The sequence below is a fragment of the Amblyomma mixtum genome, chromosome 3 (assembly GCF_055824585.1).
Source record: "Amblyomma mixtum isolate Tamu chromosome 3, ASM5582458v1, whole genome shotgun sequence".
NCBI lineage: Eukaryota > Metazoa > Arthropoda > Arachnida > Ixodida > Ixodidae > Amblyomma > Amblyomma mixtum.
In genome coordinates, this window is record NC_143014.1 from 52,893,448 (window position 1) to 52,913,539 (window position 20,092).

Below are 20,092 nucleotides of genomic sequence, written 5' to 3' on the forward strand. Positions count from 1 at the left end.
ATGCTCCCAGATCAGCACGGACTCCGGGCAATGTGTTTAGCGCCGCAAGGGGTCTAATTATACAGCGGATGAAAACCCAGTGCTCAAAATCGAGCTTTATTTTTCTCTCTCTCTCGATAAATGGTCTGGTGTTCTTAAACAGCCCTCGGGCTATGCGAATGTTCTCGCATCCGTTAGCATGCATTTAGCGGGCTAGAAGGCTTATTTTAGGTTGCAATGTATTTGCTGCTGCGTCACCATGCTTTTGCAGGGACAGCATCTTCGCCTTGCTGGTTTTCCATTCTGAGGTTAACAGCGCGGACCGCGGACGGAGAGACGAAGACACAATGAGCGCCGACTTTCAACAAGTCGGCTTGTTTGGAAGATTCAAAGCTTTCTTATAGCTTATGCACGAAGGCAAAACACGGGTCACAGACACGTCACAGCAATACGATTTATTGACAGCAAATTGCCAGACAGGCAATTCTATCAAAATGTTTAGTTTTCAATACATGTGATGCGACATAGGAAGTCCAATACCATTATGAAAGTCAAACAACGTTTGGCAGATCAAGTTCAGTTTTTTTTCCTTTGTTAGCCATCCGGACGGCGTGCTAGCACGCTGGTCGCGCAGCCAAGCTGTTTCGGCTGCCTCGATAATCTCACGAACCGGTTACTCACTGTGTTTATGAAGCGCTTTGCTCCGGCTAAATTCCGCCGCACAAATTTTGGAGGGGCTGTCTATGCAGTGAACCCCCAAATTTCTGCAAGCTTGATGAACGTTATTTTTGTGTTCCAGTATTTCATTGGCTCATCTACCTGTCTACCCACGAACCTTTCCAAATTTACCCTTCTGGGCGCAGCCATATTTCAAATGCACTGCGCCAGCAGCGTTTCATGCACAGCGCAGTCCAAAAACAGTGCAAACAGTGCAAAGGTCTATAGAATACACAACGGATGGCGCGCATTCCACGAAACGTTTCTGGTGATGTATTGTGCCCTGTTGTTTCTTTTTCGATTAGTCAGTGTTAACACGTCGATACAGCCTTTCCAATTTGCCTGGGTTTGTAAACGTCTCGCTCACTCCTGCTCTGTGACCAATCTTGTTTAGGCAATGAGATACGTTGTGTACGCAGGGTAGTGCCACTATCTTTCTTCTTTCCTTTCTGCCCCCACTTTCTCCAGATTGCTCAGGAGTGACTTGTTCGATTATAAGGTCCTTACTCAACCGCTCGGCAGCCGACTCTATCAAGTGCAAGGGGTAATCTGCACCAGTAAGGCGGTCTGCGTTTGTTTGAATAAATTGTTCTTCCCTTCATGTTTGATAATGGACTACTCACGGCCTTTTTCTCAAAGGGGAATTTCGATATTTACGACTAGCTTATGGTGCCGCATCGTCGCCCTGAGCCTGCTCTTTGCATGCGCAAGAAAAGAAAAGAAAAATCATTAACTTCGCTCCCAGATCGCAACAGCGATGCCGCCCACTCGCACGAAGTCAGCGGTGCGCGAGCACGGCTTGCTCAAGATGCCGTTGCTTTATCGAAACACACATCAGTCACGTCGCTGTGCGGTGTCACAGGAATGACAGCGCTGAAAAATGCCACCGCGGTGCCCCTCCGTCCTGCGGCGAACGCCGAGGAACGGGAGCATACCTTCGTGGAGAGCTCAGAGTTTCTCAATATTACCTAGAGGGAAAGCAGGCGGCACTTCCCTTCGTCTACCATGCAGAGGCTCAGGAATGCCTGGCAGATGAGGCTTCGTGTTTGCTTTGCTATTTTTGGTCGTGAAACAAGGACTTATACATAACAGTACCACTCTCGTTGCGCCCAAACTCCAAGGAATGCTGGAAAAGGTTCCATACTAGCCTACCACCTGTGTTCAATTTATTGAAGAAGCGGAAAGGGCGCTATTAAAAGAATTTCATCTTCGCGCGGAGGAGAGCATCACGGAGCACAGCGGTGCAGCTGCCGATCCATAGGTAGAATCCACGTTTTCTGTCCAACTAGCCAAGCAAAGCAAGAAACCTCGTCTTTCCGGCGTTCCCGCGATGGATGCAGCGCCAGCTTTACCTCTATAGGTAATAGTGTGAAACTCTCTGATGGAGGGAGCGCGTCTGGCGCCTGTAGTGATAGCCAAGTGTATTGCGTAAAAATAAACGCCTTAGCGAACCGCGCTTTCACAGTTAGGCAGCGCTTATTGTGCTGTAAAGAAAGAAAAAAAAGTCGCGTTACGTGTGCAGTGCATGGCAAAGGCTGCCGGCACCGTACGCACTTAGCGAAAGTTACGTTGTAGCTTGTTTTGTCTTGAAGTAAAGGCGAGCAGCCACCGCATCCTGCACGCGCCAACGTCTTGTTTAGGAAACTGCAAAGAAGCTGCAGTGACCTCTGGAACGCATTGCACCATCATGTGAAGTAAACTAATAACTGCCGTTATCTAGCCAGATTGCATTCGCTGTGATCAGCGTAAAGAACCGACAGCACATCTGCAGGAAAATTTATTAAGGTCTAACGTGGCACGCATGCCTGTATGCAGCACGTTTCTCCACGCAGCATAAGTAAGGTTTGGTTTGGGTTTAATGGGGTTTAACGTCCCAAAGCGACTCAGGCTATGAGGGACGCCATAGTATAGTGAAGGGCTCCGGAAATTTCGACCACCTGAGGTCTTTTAACGTGCACTGACATCGCACAGTACACGGGCCTCTAGAAGGGATGGTATCGCTAGTGTTCAAGAAGCGTATGTGGTGCCGTTAGTAGTTTCGTATCGAGCAATTCTAGACAAAAGCATTTTTCAACGGGAGAGAGTTTATAAGCGGAATTTTTTTCATATATTGTAAGATTTCACTATAACAATCAATATATCCGCAGTTCTCTCCTCGGCAGGCTTGCATTATTTTGCTATTAACATTTTTGGTATCGTCAAACACTTTCCCTATTGGTTTTCTGTCAGTCTACTCGATGAGAACGATTGAAAAACTTTAAAAGAAAGGTTTTGCTATGTACCTGAATAATGGACCGTTACCTTGAATTTCACCGAAACAGTACTTTAGAATATTGCAATATTCGAAATTTTAGTCCTGGAGTGCTGGACTTGGTTAATCTGAATAAAAGTATGTTCCCGCTTCCTTTCTCCCCGCGCGAGGGCCATTGATCACCGTTTACCAACAGCGTAACTCTGGCATGACTCAGGTTTTCATGTACGAAATCGGTTTCCCATCGATCCTTCGTGTATAACAGTCTGGAAAACCGAGTCAATGCATCGCGCCGTTATCGTGTTCTGTCCAGAAAGAACAACGTTTGTCTGACCATACCATACAAGCGTCATTACGGAGACTCACATCACAGCGCGAGCGAGTGTGTAGACATTGAATAACATTTTCTTTTCTCTCCCCTTCTTTTTTTCGGCAACGTACAGGACAAATGCAGGGGGCAGCCGTCGTTTGGCGCCCGAGGCTCACACGCAGCAGCGATGGTTTCCCCGTGCGATCGATTTCAATCTGCGCACTTTTTATTCGGGTCATGGCTTCGGCCGGGAGTCGACCTTCAATCTTGTGCGATCATCGCGCGGGGTATAATGATAAAAGCGGGTCTCGCGGTTCCTTATATCGCCCACATCGGTGGCGCGCAGGAAGCAAGTCGTTTATGTATTTTTATTTCCCCCTCCCCTCTTCTTATTCACTCACTCTCTCTCCCCTCATCATTCCGCGTGTCCGCGGCCCGCTACGCTCGACTAAAGAATCGCCTTGGAGGTCCCCTCAATCTGCATCCCGGCCAAAGCGTCGGGGCTTGGACTTGATCTCCCTCGGCGGCGATACACGGACGAGGCCGCAACCTTAGGCTTCCTGTTTCTTCTTTTCCACTTATCTTTTTAGTCGATAAACGTGACTTCGCGCGTTGCGTGCGAATAGCGACCTTACGTAATCTTTCGCGTAAGTTTCTGGCTCATTTCAAAGCTTTATCGCTTCAGTCTGGCCGTTTTTTGTTGTTTTTTTTTTCAACTCTCGTCAACGTTTTAATGGCTTACGTGGTGTCCTACGAGAGCTGTGCTTTAACAGTGCTTCGCTGTGTCGGGATTAAACAAGTACTGTGCGGCGTGAGTCGTTTTACGTATATAAGTGGCGTAATTTTGTTTTTCTTTATCGCAGTGTCGAAAAAATTTAACTGAAAGAGCGCGGAAGCTTATGTACTCCGTTTGTGTAGTCTGCAAGGCTAGCGGTGCTTTCTCACACCTTGCATCCCTCTGATAAACGGACCTCTTTGTGCTGCCAGAAACTAAAGTTCCGAGTTTTGATCGTCCGCGCTCACGTGCGCCTTTTTATTTTCATTTGCACTTTTTATTTCATTCAACTTCTGGAGAGCCTTAAGGACATGGAAGAAGCACATAAGGCAGGTGCAAAAACGAAGCAAGTGTGAAGTCGACACCAGTTGAGTGAAGAGGGAAAAATTGGTAAAGAAAGGAAAACACAGTTGAGGTTGTATCAACAAAAGGCCCAGCGAGATGCAGTAAAAACAAAAGATCCCGTTAAACAGTGAGATGTTGATTTTTTGCGGAAAAATGTTATCGGCGCAACAAGCACTAATGTGAGATAAAGTGTTTCATAGGGCTATTTAATCAGAAAAGGAAAAATGAAAGCAAACAGTCATTTATCGTTGATTGTGGCCGTGACTGCGCACTTTCTAGAGAAGAATGCTTCTTGGGGGATGTAGAGGGTGTCTGACTTGATGATGGTTAAAAAAGGAATAGGAGGAATAGGTGATTGAAGACACGGAAGAAAAAAGGTTCGTTTGAGTGCAGTGATGCTAGTTCCTCGTCAGTATTCTGACATTGCAAATTGCGCGGCTCTGTTTTCAATGGCTTCTAGCTCGTTGGGGAGATATGTTTGTGAGGTTGCTCCAGATGGGTAACTTTTGGGTGAACGAAGGTTTCATAAGCGGTGTGAAGTCACATGGGGCTGATTTTAGGCGGCGCCGCAGATAACCAAGTGCGTTAGGTGCGAGAGCATGCTGTTATAATGAGGTTAGCTGATAATAATTACGCTGTCAAATGGACGCCAAGGTATGTTCGCGAGATGATGCTCGGTTAATGGGTGTTACAGTGAAGTAGAATCCGCGTTTAACGTGCGTGAGCTTACGCGAGAGGGATATTAACTGTCATTTCCTTAGTTTCAGCGCAATGTGCCAGTTTTCGATCCATGATACGGTGTCCTCGCATGTCATTTCAAACAACACTGCCATCCTCACAGAGCCGAAAATTTGGTTTCTGCAGCGATATCATAAACAGATGCACCGTGTTTCACAGCGAAGTGCACGGTATTTTTTTCTACTTGGCTGCTAATTCGATCCCAGCCACAAGGTGCTCCCCAGATGTCCCAAAGTGCGCTTTAATGAGGTCGCGTGAAGAGACAATCTCCGGCGTTTACTGCAGCGACGACTGCACCCATGCCCTCCGCTTCCAGGCAACCCGCCTCTCATGCGAGGCTGGATGATGTGATGGTTCGTCGCGTTTACCTAACCCGCAGGGAACGCGAGGTGCGGGCTCGGCGTTTCCTGGGCTTATGATGCAGCGGCTGGGCGCGGTTAAATCTAAGGAAGCGCTTGTTTACCCGACCTTGCCGCTATGTCTGGAAAAAGTGGCCTGGCAGCTTCAAGGTTCTATACCTCCTTCGGCGTCTACTAAGGTTCGTTAGTCAGGCCACCTATCGCGACCCACCCCTTTCGCAGGGTGTGGCAGAAAGTCTGTTTTTATTTTCCTCTAATTCATAGCATTTGTGGAGTCAACCCTCAGCACTTTTCTCGTGAATGTCCGGCATCCGGTGTAGCTTCGAGGTGTCCAGAAAGGAAACTGTGTGTGAGCTGGGAAACGAATCCCTCAACTGGTTGGGAACCGAACACGTTATCTCTCGCCCGCCGCTGGAACAAAAGTTGAACCAATCTGTTATTCCTCTACGGATCAAATATTTCAAGCTACGATCTCTCGGCAGTGTGGCCGAGCAAGTACAAAATGCTTCTCCTTTGCCCGTTAATGCCAGTCTGTAGTTTCACTTGAGGGTGCTTCTTGCAGAGGCCCCATGATTGCTAATCATTTAGACCACATATGGGATATACCTAAGTGACGTTGCAATTTTTTACTAAACGCCTCTGCAACATTCATAATTTAGAAGGTTTGTGTTCCTGACCAGTTGGCGATCCATTCTAAAAGGGTGTAAAGAAGGCATACACTCCGCAGAGCAGTTTGTCATTTCGTATACTTCTCGGTCTTCACTTGAGCTGCCGCGCTGCAGCACCCATCTAGAACATTCATAAGCGCAAGAAATCCATCTCAAAATTCATTTGTTTATGGGTGGTGTGTCACATTGCATTTCCCGACAGAGTCTTTTATTTGTGCCGAAGGCGGAAATATTCCGTTATATTATTTTACTGCTTCAGTCGGGGTCTGTGTCTTTGTGTAGCTTACTTATCCCAGCGCCCCTGGCGGTAAAAATGCATCTCCCACCTACGGGCCTCCTCAGTCCAAAAGGACTCAGCCCACCACCTGCACCCTTCAGAAAGCCTAAACCCACCACCTACACTCTCCAAAAGGCCTAAACCCACCACCTACACTCTCCGAAAGGCCTCAGCCCACCACTTGCACCCTTCAAATGCCCTCAACCCACCACCTACACTCTCCAAAAGGGCTCAACCCACCACCTACACTCTCCAAAAGGCCTCAACCCACCACCTACACTCTCCAAAGGGGCTGAACCCACCACTTACACTCTCCAAAAGGCGCAACCCACCACCTACACTCTCCAAAAGGACTCAACCCACCACCTACACTCTCCAAAAGGCCTCAACCCACCACCTGCACCCTTGAAAAGGCCTCAACCCACCACCTACACTCTCCAGAAGGCCTCAACCGACCACCTACACTCTTTAAAAGGCCTAAATCCACCACCTGCACCCTTCAAAAGGCCTCAACCCATCACCTGCACCCTCCAAAAGGCCTCAACCCACCAGATTTCCACGCTGCAGAGGAACGAAAAAGCGACGGCGAAATCAAGTTCAAAGACTTAATGGCGAGGCGATTAATGCCAGCGATATATACAACTTATGATGCTAATGTAGACTTGTCGCAAGACATCTTATTATCACTTGTGTATTTTTGTTCTTCAGTCAAACGTATTTGCCTTTATTTTACCACGATAAACTCAGCTTATTAGCCTTAATAGCCAGCAGCGTCTTTTTAACTTCTGGCTATCAATGTGTAATTACAGACACGAGGCACACTGCGTTCTCGGCATAATAACTGTTCAAAAAATCGACAAAATTGGCTGCCAAAATCGCTGAGCTCGGCCTCGTTTAAATGGAACACCTCTAATAGCGGTTTCTCACGTCAATGGTCCAGTGAGTATATCGGTCGTGGAAGCTGGTCTGTCATTAGACGACGTATCCTGATTCGTACGGATGTTAAGCCGGGTGTTGCCGGTACTCACGGAAGGTCAGGTTATTGCGATGGTCAATTTCGGTCGCCAGCAATATTTTCACAAAATCCGCTCAGTCTTAAACACAGAAATTAGCGTCTTGTTACTGTCGACCGCGCAAAACTAGCGCCATATGTGGACATCACGGTATCGTAACGATATATCTTCGCCTCCTAGCGTTATATTGTTCGAGCTATGCTTGAGCTCTCTGCTTCAGGGGCAAAAGGAGAGTTGAAGACCTCCACGCCTCTGCCAAAGTCACATAGGCAGACTACATGGATGGATTTTGTCAGCATGCGTAGAGTCGCCAGTCAGGGCCAAAGCGACAAGATGTGAGCGTGATGACGAGCGAAGCGAGCGGACAAGGTTGTGCAACACGATGACCACGGGCCCATCGTAACAATGCCAACCCGCTGCTGCGTAATGAGCTTCCAGTTTGTCCACGAAACTCCTGAGAAACAGGTGAGCTGTCAAAACAAGATATAAAAAAGGCCGCCGCAGTGAGCCGTTCGAGCGCAAACGAAGCGCACGGGCAGGTCAGCTCTACACGAGCTCGAAGAACCTCATGAACGCACGAGTGGACTTCAGCAGGAAAACTGTGATGCGTTGAACAGGCGGTCAAGTGGTCTGTGAAAGCAAACAAGGTGGCCATTACTAAGGAAGAAAAACGCGATTGTCGGGGCGGTGCAGAATGAATTAGATGGAGAAATGAGGAAATTCATAAGTATACTGTAGGAGTGATATGTGTGGGACGAGGGCAGTTGAAGAGTAAGGGGTCTTCCTTTGACGATGTACCAAATAACCATGAGTGACCTGTAAATTGCGCTTGAATCTCGAGCTGCTTACCTCAGCCCCCTCTTTCTCTTTCTTTAGGTCAACTTAGGAAAGTTATTGTGGTACTAAGTTGTCAGACGTTCTCAGAGAAGCGTCTCTTGTCTATTCGTAAAAATAACCGTGATGCCGAAGATTACTGTGTTGTCGATATTTGAGTCTGAAAGCTGCTTTATGAAACTGAGGAACTGGTCATGCTGTTGCTCGAATAATCGCCTCATGCGCCTCGTTCCTGTCGGAGTTCAATTATCAACAACATTTCACATGGCTGGCACCATAATATGACACTCGGACGAATAGAGAAATGACAAATGGTGAGTGTGAGAATGGCAGCATTTGCGCAAAATGTGAACTGTATCTACTCTGCCAAACTTCGCAGTGCGAGCAGGTGTCGTCGAAATTTCGATTTGCTAAGGGCGGTTATTCACACGTTGCGAGAAGTGCACACTGGGGCAGCAGCGTATGCGCTGTTTAGCAGCCCGCTATCTGCGCCCATGTATCGGCAGCAGAAGCAGCGGCATCCAAGCGTGGCCGAACCCGTGTGCGCAGCTGCACGCCATGTACCTGTGCTTGGCCCCGGTGGCAGTGGCCGTCCTTCCGGAGGCGCACGAGTGACGCGCGACCAGGCCGGGCGAGGACATCGGCAGCGGCGGCGCGGGAGAACGCGGAAAGGTGCGCGCGCGGCGGTCGCGCCGCCGGCGGATGCCGCCGCCGTGTGGCGACCGTGAGCCCCGAGGTTGCGGCCTTCCGCCGCCAGCCCAAGTTTGAGCGTAGTCTCGAGCAGTTGGCGCGCGCGCTCGGTCCCGGCACACGACGGAGCGGACCGGCGCGCTGACGACGGCGCGCCTTCGATTTCCGATTACGGCACACGTCGCGGGCTCACTTTTTGACGCAGGTGAGTGGTGCGGCGCGGCGCCGGCGGCAATCAGGCCGAGTGTCTGGCTGCGGCTGTCTTCCACGCCGCCGCTGCTGCTGTTTTGCGTGGCTCCCCAACACCCTTCTCCGGCGGCCGGATGAGGGGCTTCGCTTCTCCCGGCGGCGTGGTGCGCGGCCGCCGGGAACTTGCTTCCTCGAGATTAGGAGGCGCACTGTTTTTATCCTCCGAATATCGACGCGCCCCGCGAAGAAGTGGATGGCGCGTTCGCGCCGCACGTTTGAGTTTCGTTTCCTAGCCGCGAAACCCTCCTCCCCCTTCGCGCGCGCCTCTTTACGGCGGCGGCTCATTGAGCTGCGAATCACGGGTTGTCAGCGTATGAGATATAGGCGCTCCCGGCGCACCCCGCATTGCTCTGCAACAGGAGCTGCTCCTGTGCCCGGTTCGTTTCTCTCTCGGTACTGGTCGAATCGTCGAAGATGTCACTTTCTCCAACAGCTCCGCTACGACTGCGGTTCTTGACAAACGGCGTTGCTTTGACCGGGTGACGAACAGAAAAGGAACGTTGACGGCTGCATTTGAGTGGTTGGTGTTACTGCTTCTCCCCACGACAAAAATTGAAAAGCGATTACCGACCCAAGAATGTATCACGGAAAGAAAGCTGTCACTTTATATCGGGTCGTTTTATCTTCCAAAGTTTTCGATTAGCAAACGTGTATACTGGTTCGCAAACGTGTTTTTGCACAAATGGTAATGGTATCTGAAGTTGTTCTGAACGCCGTATCAAGTCTTGTGAAGGCGAAGGATCTGTCTTTATCTACGTTCTTGACTCATCTTTTATATTTTTCTGTCTCTTGTCAGCTTTGAACTGTTTACCCTGCTTAGTAAGGCAGTGTAGCTGTGCTAAAATCGAATATACTTTAAAAGCAAATGTTATTCCATCTTATTAATTGGAAAGTAGCAAATGACATTCAAAATAACTGAGAAGTGTTCCTAATTTATTTCTTCGGATTAAAATTTATCGAATTGTTAGAACCAAATGTAAGCTACAACTAGACGCTTTGAGCGCGAATTAAATCGGAGGAGTGTTGGTTGATACGAAATTCAGCCTGTTCTCGTTATCTCGGGCAGACAACTCAAACATCAGATTTCTGACTCATGGTGTGATATACTCACCTCTATTTCCGTTGAATTTAACACCTGCCACCATGCATGCACAACGATATCCCTGTGATCACGCCATCGCGGCTTCACTTCTCTCACAATAGCTTGAAGCCGGCAAAGCGTTCCCAGTTTGTGGCCGTGATATACTTTGAAAATGAAACTATGATTTTTTTATAGTTTTCTGTCGTGCACGTGGGGGACAAGAAAACTCTAATGCTTTATGCCAAAGCACGAAGTGACCGGTTACTGCATGAGGGACATTCTCTTACGAGAAGGTCGCATCGCAGCCAGTCTGGGTCTCCGCAGTCCTTGCGCCTGTATCACAATGTGGTGATGCTTTGCACTGAATGCACTGCAGCGCTCGTCGTAGCGGTTGAGTGCCGCCCGTCGAAAAATCGCGCAGCCGCGTCTCTTGGCCGAGGTCCAAGCCCGCAGATACCTCTAAATATATGCCGTTACCACGAGACCCCGGGCCCGGCGGTTGGAACGCATCTCCTGCAGCGCGTCTTCCAATCTTGTTTTTCTGGCCTTGGCTACAAAGCGCAGAACGAGGAAGAAAGGGTTGCTCATCGAGCCCAGCCTTAAAGGGAACAAAATACAAGAGTGGAGAGGATGGGAAAGCGGAGTGGGCTTGAAGAATCGATGAATGTTCAGCCATTTTTTCTTGATAATGCGTTAACTGAAGTTTGCTTCCAGCAGTCCTCATGATACTATATAAGACGGGGCAGATGAAGAGTTTGCGTGAGGTGTAATTCGTTCACACTGTGCATCGCAGTAGACCGGAAGTGGTCTACTTTTTTTTTTAATGCCACAAAAAGACTAAAAGAACAGCGTTACATAACAAATGTTCTCCTAATACTCGAGTACGCTTCCGCGGCATGGGACACTCAAACCTCTTATCTCATATAAAAAAAAAAACTTGAATGTATCCAAAATCGCGCCGCCGTATTTGTTTCTGGAAACTATAACTTTCGTAGCAGTATTGCATTAATCGAAGAGAACCTCGGCTGGAAAACGCTAGCCCACCGCCAATTAGCCGCAAGATTAGAATTTTTTTTTCCGAATTTACTCTGGCCTCTCAGAAATAAACAAGCACTTGTACATTTCACCTCCCCACTTCATCTTTAAACGATGTGATCAAGAGCTGAGTGTTGTTGAAATGCGCTGTAGCACTGATGTTTTCCGCAATTCATTTTTTTTCCCGCGTACTTCCGGTCACTGGAATAAGCTTCCCAAGGATATTGCCCAATATAATACGCGTGCCGAGTTTCAGTCCCTCTTATCGTCCAATTTGTTGTAGAAACATATCATCCCTTTCCCTTTTTCTCTTTTATGCCGCATTGCACTTTCATGCGATAGAGTACCAATTTGCTACTTTATGGCGTCTGCTGTTTTGCGCTGACTTTTAATTCTTGCGTTTTCTCTCTCCTTTTTTTTCTGTTTTTGTGCTTTGCTGCATGATTTGTTGTTACCAGCTCATTTTCAGGCATATGTTTTTGTACTACGTCCCCCCTGCAATAATACCCTTGTGGTGCTGCAGGAACTAGAATGAAAAAAAAAAAAATGATGTGTGCCAGTTCTGAAAAGATAGACTTTTTAAACGGACTAGAAACGCTAACGTTGGCGTCATAATCTGCTTGAAGATCAGAAAGTTTTCATGAAACTGCGTCATGGCTTCTTCTTCTGAGCGCACTGCTTCCGGGAGTCAGGATGATTCACGAAAGGCTTTTGGTAACTGAGAGTAATCTCGAAATAGACGGAGGTCGCATCAACTAAGAAGAAATGGTCTAACGCATTTATACCGCTGTTGGCCGCCGTTAAGGAAGAGGTTCGCCGTGCAACCTCACCATGCCAACACAGAGCTATTCGCCATTTTGTTTGCATTGGCGAATTCGCAACTGCATGTGGCCATCATCAAAGGCGGATAATACCCTGTTGCGGCACCTTGAAATGGCTTCCGCAAAGAAATGCGACCCTCATAATTTTTGCCCTTGGTGTATTTAAGGCGCTGGAAGCGGGTAGGGGGTTTAATTTGGGAGTAGCTATATCTCTGTTGCTACTGCAATGGATGAGCTCGCAGCGCGTTCTTGGGAGGATTTAGTTTTGGGTAGGGGTGTGCGAATGCTGAAATTTTCGGATAATAATCAGGGAAGGATATTTACTTTTGAATTTCGGATCGAAAATCGGATGGTCAACTGAAGGCACGCTCGTTCGTTAGGACTGCTTTATTTTACATATTGGAACACCAGACTCGGGGAAGCCAGAGTAAAAAGAATGACTAGCGCGTCATAAACGCGAAACGCTTTATTGGACACTATAGCCAATAGATAGCCACTATAGCCACTAAAGCATCAGATGTTACTGCCGGGAAGAAAAATCGAATGCTGCTGGTAGTCTGATAGGAGGCGCAACCTCAGGGCTGCAGTAACATCTTCAGCCTCAGCAAGCTCCCCTTCGCATGGGACTGAAGTTGAAGGCGTTGTCAAGCGCTGAAAACAAAGCTTTGCCACGCTTGTTTGTGTAAAACCAGCTACAGTTCGCCACCAATCACAACCATTAAACACTGTTTTCTGTAATGCCTCCATTGTATGCGCTGAAATTTCTTATTGTCAAAGCAACAATTTGCTCAGTTCGCATTACACTCCAAGCTTACATTGAATTCCAAGCGGTTACGTATACTCCAGGAACATGTCACTTTGCCTTCAAATGCAGGACTAAGACCTCTCCAATGAACTCTAATCACTCCGTTTAGAGCCAGCTGCCGCCATGCGGCCACGTTTTGGTGAACATCTGTTAATCTTGCCACCTTATATTGTACCGGGCTGCCCTGAATACGTTTTTCATCCCTGGGTATCCTATCAGACGCACTCAAAAGACAATTGGTTGTCATTTCTATGCATTTCGTGTCCTGCCCGTGTCCATACATGATTTTTCCTTTTAATTTCGGGTGAAATATCTTAAACTTCTGTTTCCTGTATAGTCAATGGTTTTTAGTCTTAGCCCTGCCAATAATTTTAGAGCGTTTTGATGCGTTAGTATTAGTACTGCCATCTTCGCGAAATCTGTCTCGTAGTGTCAGGCTGAGGCCTAAAAGTAGAATGTGGAGAGGAGAGTGGGGAAGAGTGATGAATCAGAATGGATGAAAAGAGTCCCTTGGAGAGGAGTAGGCGCGTCGGCCAATAAGAGAGATGTAGAAGATTGGAGGACACACACGCTCAAAACCATGTAAGCGGCAGCGCCCGCTCCTTCAATTCTCCTTCATACTTTGAGGCGGTCGGACCTACACTGAGAGTTCTCCTGTATCTGAAGCCGTTGGACCTGTGTCAAGTGAACGGTGTCCATTTAAACCGGCACCGACAGGGAGAAAACTAGTGATAGATTCTGGCCCTTTGGTGAGCTGTGCGAAAGCCCATCGAGCACGGTGGGCTGAGCTTCAGTGGCTCGCTGGGGATCCCGCCATTCAGCACAATAGAGCAAGGGCAAGCGCACTGCGGAGGCAAGGCGTCGGAAGCGATGAGCGGAGCAGGCAGCGTCGTCTAGCAACTGAAGCTGAGTACAGGAGAAGCAAACGCTAGGCGGACACTCATGAATCGCGTTGACCATCTGTGTTTTTTCTTTTTTCAGCTTTGACAGACCACTAGACCTAGGGCGTGGACCCAGCATGATAGAAAAGCATGCTTGTTTGCTATCAGTTGATGGGGAGAACGTTGTCCTTACCGAGGTTATCATTACTGTGAAGAATATATACCGAGTGTTTTTTTTAGAAGGTCCAAAATTTAAAAAAAGGTAAATTGCTTTAGATTTATTTTAGCACTGCGGCTATACTGGAGGCTACGGAGGTCGCCATGCAAGAGGAAAACTGCTTTAATTAGTTCGCTGATAAGCTAAATATGTTAATAAAATTTTCTAGTTTTTATTTTAGGGGGTATATTGTATTCGCAGAACTGGAGATCGTCCTCCAAACAATCCAACCGAGAAAAAACAATTTTAATTACATATTTTTCACGCACGTTACGAGGCGCGAAAAAGTCACCCTGGCAGGCATCTTTACACCGTAACTCAGCGGCGGTCAGCGCCTCTGGCGTAGTTCGCTCCGCCCTGCGCTTTGCGTCACACGGCTGACGTCACCTGAAGCCCGAACGGGCGGCCTGCGCTATCGCTGCTTGTTTCGCTTCGCTCGGCGGCCTCGCGGAATGCCGCTTTGGAACAAAAACGCACTGACACAAAGCGCAAGGCGGAGCGAACTACGTCACAGGCGCTCACAGACGCTTTGTTACAGTGTGAAGTTGCCTACCAGGGTCTTTTGCTCGCTTCGTAACGCGCGCAAAAAATATTTTCATTAATTTTTTTTTCTTGGCTGGACTGTTTGGAAGACGATGTCCAATTCTGCTAATACAACATATCCCTAAATAAAAATTATAAAAGTTCATTAACGTATTCAGTTAATCAGCGAACTAATTAAAGTAGTTTACCTCTTACCCGGCGTCCGCCATAGCCCTCAGCATAGCCCCAGGGTTAAAATAAATCTAAAGGAATTTATCTTTCTTTAAAAATTTTGGACCTTCTAAAAAAACAAACACCCGATACACTAACGGCAGAAAAAGTTTACGGAATGTGGGTGTTTTAAAAAAGAAAATTCTTTCGGCGCAGTAAAGTAAGCAAGTCGCCTGAAATGTTTTAAGATATAAGGGGGTGCGTAAAAGCTGCATCTGCTATTAACAATACTGACGATTTGGTTTATGGGGTTCAACGTCCCAAAGCGACTCAGACTATGAAGGACGCCGTAGTGAAGGGCTCTGGAAATTTTGACCACCTGGGGTTGTTTAACGTGCACTGACGTCGCACAGTACACGGGCCTCTAGAATTTCGCCTCCATCGAAATTCGGCCACCGTGGCCGGTATCGAACCCGCGTCTTTCGGGCCAGCAGACGAGCACCGTAACCACTCAGCCACCGCGGCGGGTGGTAACAGTACTAGGCGACTTGGTCGTGAGGCCGCGCTTCAGCAAAATTATTTTCCGAGAGCACTCATCCCGTAAAATTTTGCTGCAGATAATACCGCGGCGGCTACCTTGTTGAAATCAAAAACATGCAGATAGAATATAATGTTTTTTTTTAGCATTCCAAATATTGACAGTTGCGTTAAACACTATCTTTAATGCTACTACAAATGTGAGAGAAGCCAACAGCCACAGAAACCAAGGGGCACAGGGGATTTTTAATTTATTTATTTATTTTGTGGTGTTGATCAATTTACGCCCCTCATTCACCTTTCCTTGACTACAAATGTGAGACATCCTTGCGCTGTGATGCGTAAAATTGATCGATGCCACAGTTTTAAATGGCACGTTTTACGTGCGTGTGCAATCAGAGGTTCGTGATCAGTTAGACCAATTAGAGAGAACAGAAAACACCGAATGCCGTATTTGTTCTTCACGCTTTGCCCCAGGTATGATACGGCGTTGCCTTTCTACTTCAGGTACTCTTGTTATGACGAGATGCGCTTGTATTGTTCAGCTGTTCGCCTTGCTTCCTTGAGCGGTGATCAATAAGCAGCGTGAAAGATCTCGCGTCTTATATATCAGAGTGCAAGAAATGAGCGTTCCGAAAACAAGCCCACGAAAGCCTTCGTTTTCTTTCCTTGCCACAGCGCGGGATAGCCACCATTTAGTGGCTACCACGCAGTCCTCACTTAACGAAAGCTAAGCAGCTTATTGCGAATGTGCTTTCATTACTTGGTAGCTTGCAGCGTTTCTAAGTAGAGAGGGGTCATGGAAGATGGAATTCCTGAAAGCGTTAAAGACGCAAGCGGTGCAAATTCTGCGAGACACCAAGCGACACCACACGCGTCATTGCCTCGGCTCCTAAATATGGATGATGCCACCCTCCTCTTAACGAGAAAGGAGCACCTCCGGTGCCGCACACGTGCTGTCATCCCTCCGTGTGCGGCAACCCTCGCCCGCGGTCTTAACCGCGCAGAGGAGGCTGCGCTTCGGAGGGTCCGGGTCGGGGTTGCCCTCACTCCTGCCGTAACTCGAAAGTGGCCCCAATTTCGAGGCTTACACTCCCCGCGCCGGGAGTCGAATCTGCAAATGCCGGAATACTGAGGCCGATATCCGCCACCTGCCGTGGGTATTTCCGCCGCTGAAGCCGACGAGAATGCAGCACTTGGCGGCAGCGGGTCTGTCGCCGACCAGTCCTTCGTCATATATATCGTTTGGACGCAGGGACCGCATCTCGCTCGCTCCTCGACTTCATTAGTAGGCCAACCCTTTGTCATTCATTTTAACCATCCTTTTCTTTCAACCATCATTATACAGAGCGTTTCACGTAATACTTTTCACAATTTTTAGAAATAGGCCGAGTTAGAAGAGCGCTTTTTTCGGCATAGCATTGTCAGCGCTGTAGTGCAAAAGAATACACTAAGAGGTGCTAACTAGCAGGCTGGATAAGTAGTATTGAATAGTTAACTGTTTGACTATTACTGTTAGGCTACTTAATTACTGAGCGGCATGTAGCAATATCCCGCAATATCCAAGCGCGTAAGCAATATCCATATCAGCTTTTAAAATTTCGAAAACGCAGTTATCATCGGCGCTGTGGCCCAGCAAATTCTGGCTCCATCGCTAAAATACGTGAGCTTTCGAGAAGCTTGTAGGCAAACGAACCTTTCCAGTTCACGTAACTTGTCGAAATAGCCTGAATTTGATAGGTCACAGCGAAGAGTAACCGCGTTGTCGAAATTCGATAAACTGATAAGGTTATTACTTACGGTTGGCTACACGCCTGTGAGTAATTAAGAAGCCTAACGCTAATAGTTAAAAAGTTAACTATTCAGTATTAGTTAACAAACCTGTTAGCTCACATATCTTAGCACTATTCTGATGTGTTACATCGCTGACAATGCTATGCCAAAAAAAAAGCGCTCTTCTGACTCAAACAGCCCATTTTTAAAAATAGTGGAAACTCTAAGGTGAAACACCGTGTGTACCCCTTCTATGCCGAGGGGGGGGGATATCGCTTTAAAAAAAAGGCGGCAGTGCGAAAGAAGAAACAGTCCGCAACAGCCAAAATTTTGACAAGAGGACTTCGGCTGGCGAGCTTAGGCTTCCCACCCATCCCTGGTTCATTTTGTGCTTGCAAAATACTTAGGTACACGAATATCCAAAAGTAACAGATAGCTTACTGAGCACGAATATCGGGCATATAATATCTGATATTCCTGTGATATTCGTATTTGAAAATCGGACCACTATTCTTCGGCACCTATACTAACTCTGGGCGTAAGTTTGCAGCAAATATCTGAGAGCGAAAAGAAAGAAAAAGAAGGGAGGTTAAAGTGGCAACGCTTCCGAGTAGGCAGCGTCGCGGACTAATGAGCGCCGGACATTTTTCCCCAATGCAAGCACCCAGTTCGTTGTGCTAACGCGCCCAGCAAAACACTCATCGCTAACTGCGTTTAATGGACGGCTGGAAGGTGGCAGGAATCGGGGAGATTTATGGAAAAAAGAATCGTAAGTAGCTTGAAAAGGCTATTATGTGCAGCCCATCAGGTTCATCTGAAAAGGAAAATAAGAACTTCCTTCGATAGCGAAGTTTACGCTTCGTTGAAGGAAACACTTTTATTTTACTGGAAAAGATCGGTCCTCCGATCGAAACGCAGTCAAATAAAATGTTTCCTGCAACGATATATATATATACACACACACACACACACACACACACACACACACACACACACACACACACACACACACACACACACACACACACACACACACACACACACACACACACACACACACACACACACACACACACACACACACACACACACACACACACACACACACACACACACACACACACAAACTCAAGGAAACTTTTATTATTTTCCTCTTTACCGCATTTCTTTAACTGGCACTTTATTTCAACACGCTTTAGGACGGTAGATTGGCGCTGCGAACACAGTCTTTGTGCGTGACCTGCGGATATGTTTACGCGTCCAAGGGCATGCACGTGTTCAGGCGTCTGTCTCGAGCTTCGGCGCGTGTATCCGCCTCATTTTGCGACTGAGCCCGCGAGGCGCACGCGCGATTCGACGCAGAGGGTGAAATGCAAATGACCACCGGCACGCGACTCGGTATCGCAGCTCCCAAGAGGTGGCCGCGGCTCGCGCTTTGGCTTCCGGCTGGCTAAGTCGAAAGGTCACTTCACCTTGGCCTGTTTTCATCGGGGAAAAATTTATCGGCTAGGCTCAAAAAAAGGGGGAGCAGAGAAGTTATGACGGTGGATTTAAGCCCCATGATCTGCTGACCTTCCGAGATCCGTTTCCCTGCTTAGCACACCACCCACACAGCTTAATTAAGCAGGTTTGTTTCAAAGTTTATACGGCATGGTCTTCGTGCGTAGAGCAAAGCTAATTTAAAATACTGAATTTTTTATTGGAAGGACGAATGAGAATAGCGGACCTAAATACCTCTTCGGCATTGCTATACCAACTTTGTTGGCCTAATTATCATTTAATGATGTGCAACTCGTTTTCGCGTTAAGAACGCGGGCTTTGCGCTGGGATGAAAGTTTTGCTCCGCGTTATTAGAAGCTATTAAGGTCTGCATGGTGTTTTCGTGGCGCACTGGAGAGACTCTCCGGCGATGATTGCATGGAACGGCGGGACCTTCCGTCCTGCGGAAGACGAAAGCGCGGGAAAATGTGGCGCTTTGTTCGAGCCATGGGCTGGCTATACGAAATCAGAGCCGCAATCAGTCCCGATGCCGTTGCACTCGAAAATGCGCGCCAGTCATTTGCATAGCGACCTTTCACGCCGCACTAATGTCGCGGATGGGATTTGCGGCGCGCTTCGAGGCCATGGTGCGCTGAAGCGCCGATACAGACGACAGGCATCGAAGCAGCTGCTCGTTTCCGGGTCCTTCTAATGAGCAGAGGCCTTGTACATACAGACACTTCCTTCAATCGCGCAGTACCGGATTATTCTGCGAGGTCCGTAAGTCGGATGTTGATTAATGCTCTTCACCGGGTCAGCCGAACGAAAGCCTACTTTAATTAATTCCGACCATGCCTTCTTGAAGAGGGTTTGTGAGCCATTTCAGAAACGTGGATTTGTGCCTCATCACGATGTCGTCAACTGCGAAGACGATGTCGGGGATTAGTTAAAGTCGTGTTACAAAATGTATAGCAAATGCGTACCGCAGACATCTGCCCGTAAATGTCGCAATCCACGCATAGCGCCGCGCTCTACTGCGAAGGTGAAATCCACGAAGCTTTTCTTGTGTAAGTACGGTTAAGGGTCGGGCAGCACCATTCTCGTTGGCTCTCGCACGAGTGCTACTTAGTCACTTGGTGCTCTTGTACCTTGGGGATATTCGATGCTGACGCGTTTAAGGCGCGTTAAACGAAGACAGTGGTCAAGGACCTGGGCTGGCGAGACATCCTTGTCATTGAAAACAAGCGTTCACTTGAGGTCGTCCGGAAGCTCCCCGAGGCAGCAGTGAGGACACCCTTCGAAGTTTGGCAGGAGGATGTACTCGCAATCGGATTCGCTTAAGACGACGATGATGAAGGGGGGTGAGGGGACGTGGTGGCGTAAATATACACGCGAGATTAGTCTTACAAAGGCCTGTCGGAAATTACTCCGCCTGAGTCACTGATCTGAGTGATTTCGTCTTTACCACTGTTCCATACGGCCAGTATCCTCTGAAAACTTCAAGAGTGATCCTGACACTAATCGCCGCTCAGTTAGGGAGCCCTCAGGGTACACGTAACGAGAGA

At 47.8% G+C, this 20,092-nt stretch overlaps 2 protein-coding genes across 8 annotated transcripts in view; one reads left to right on the forward strand and one right to left on the reverse strand.

Annotated features, from left to right (window-relative positions):
- LOC149350214 (uncharacterized) overlaps window positions 1-9,377 on the reverse strand; it is a 15,643-nt gene extending 6,266 nt beyond the window's left edge. The window contains exon 1 of one of the 2 annotated variants that reach the window (XM_089579182.1): window positions 9,150-9,377. The gene's annotated coding sequence lies outside the window, so the exon portion shown is untranslated. Of the gene's footprint in view, window positions 1-8,830; window positions 8,926-9,149 lie in introns of those variants that run through there. The other variant, XM_089579181.1, reaches the window with a different exon arrangement.
- Window positions 9,013-20,092, forward strand: part of LOC149350215 (oxysterol-binding protein-related protein 6-like) — a 158,604-nt gene continuing 147,524 nt past the window's right edge. For 3 of the 6 annotated variants that reach the window (XM_089579179.1, XM_089579176.1, XM_089579178.1), the window contains exon 1: window positions 9,013-9,161. The gene's annotated coding sequence lies outside the window, so the exon portion shown is untranslated. The remainder of the gene's footprint in view (window positions 9,162-20,092) is intronic. The other 3 variants (XM_089579174.1, XM_089579177.1, XM_089579175.1) reach the window with 1 other exon arrangement.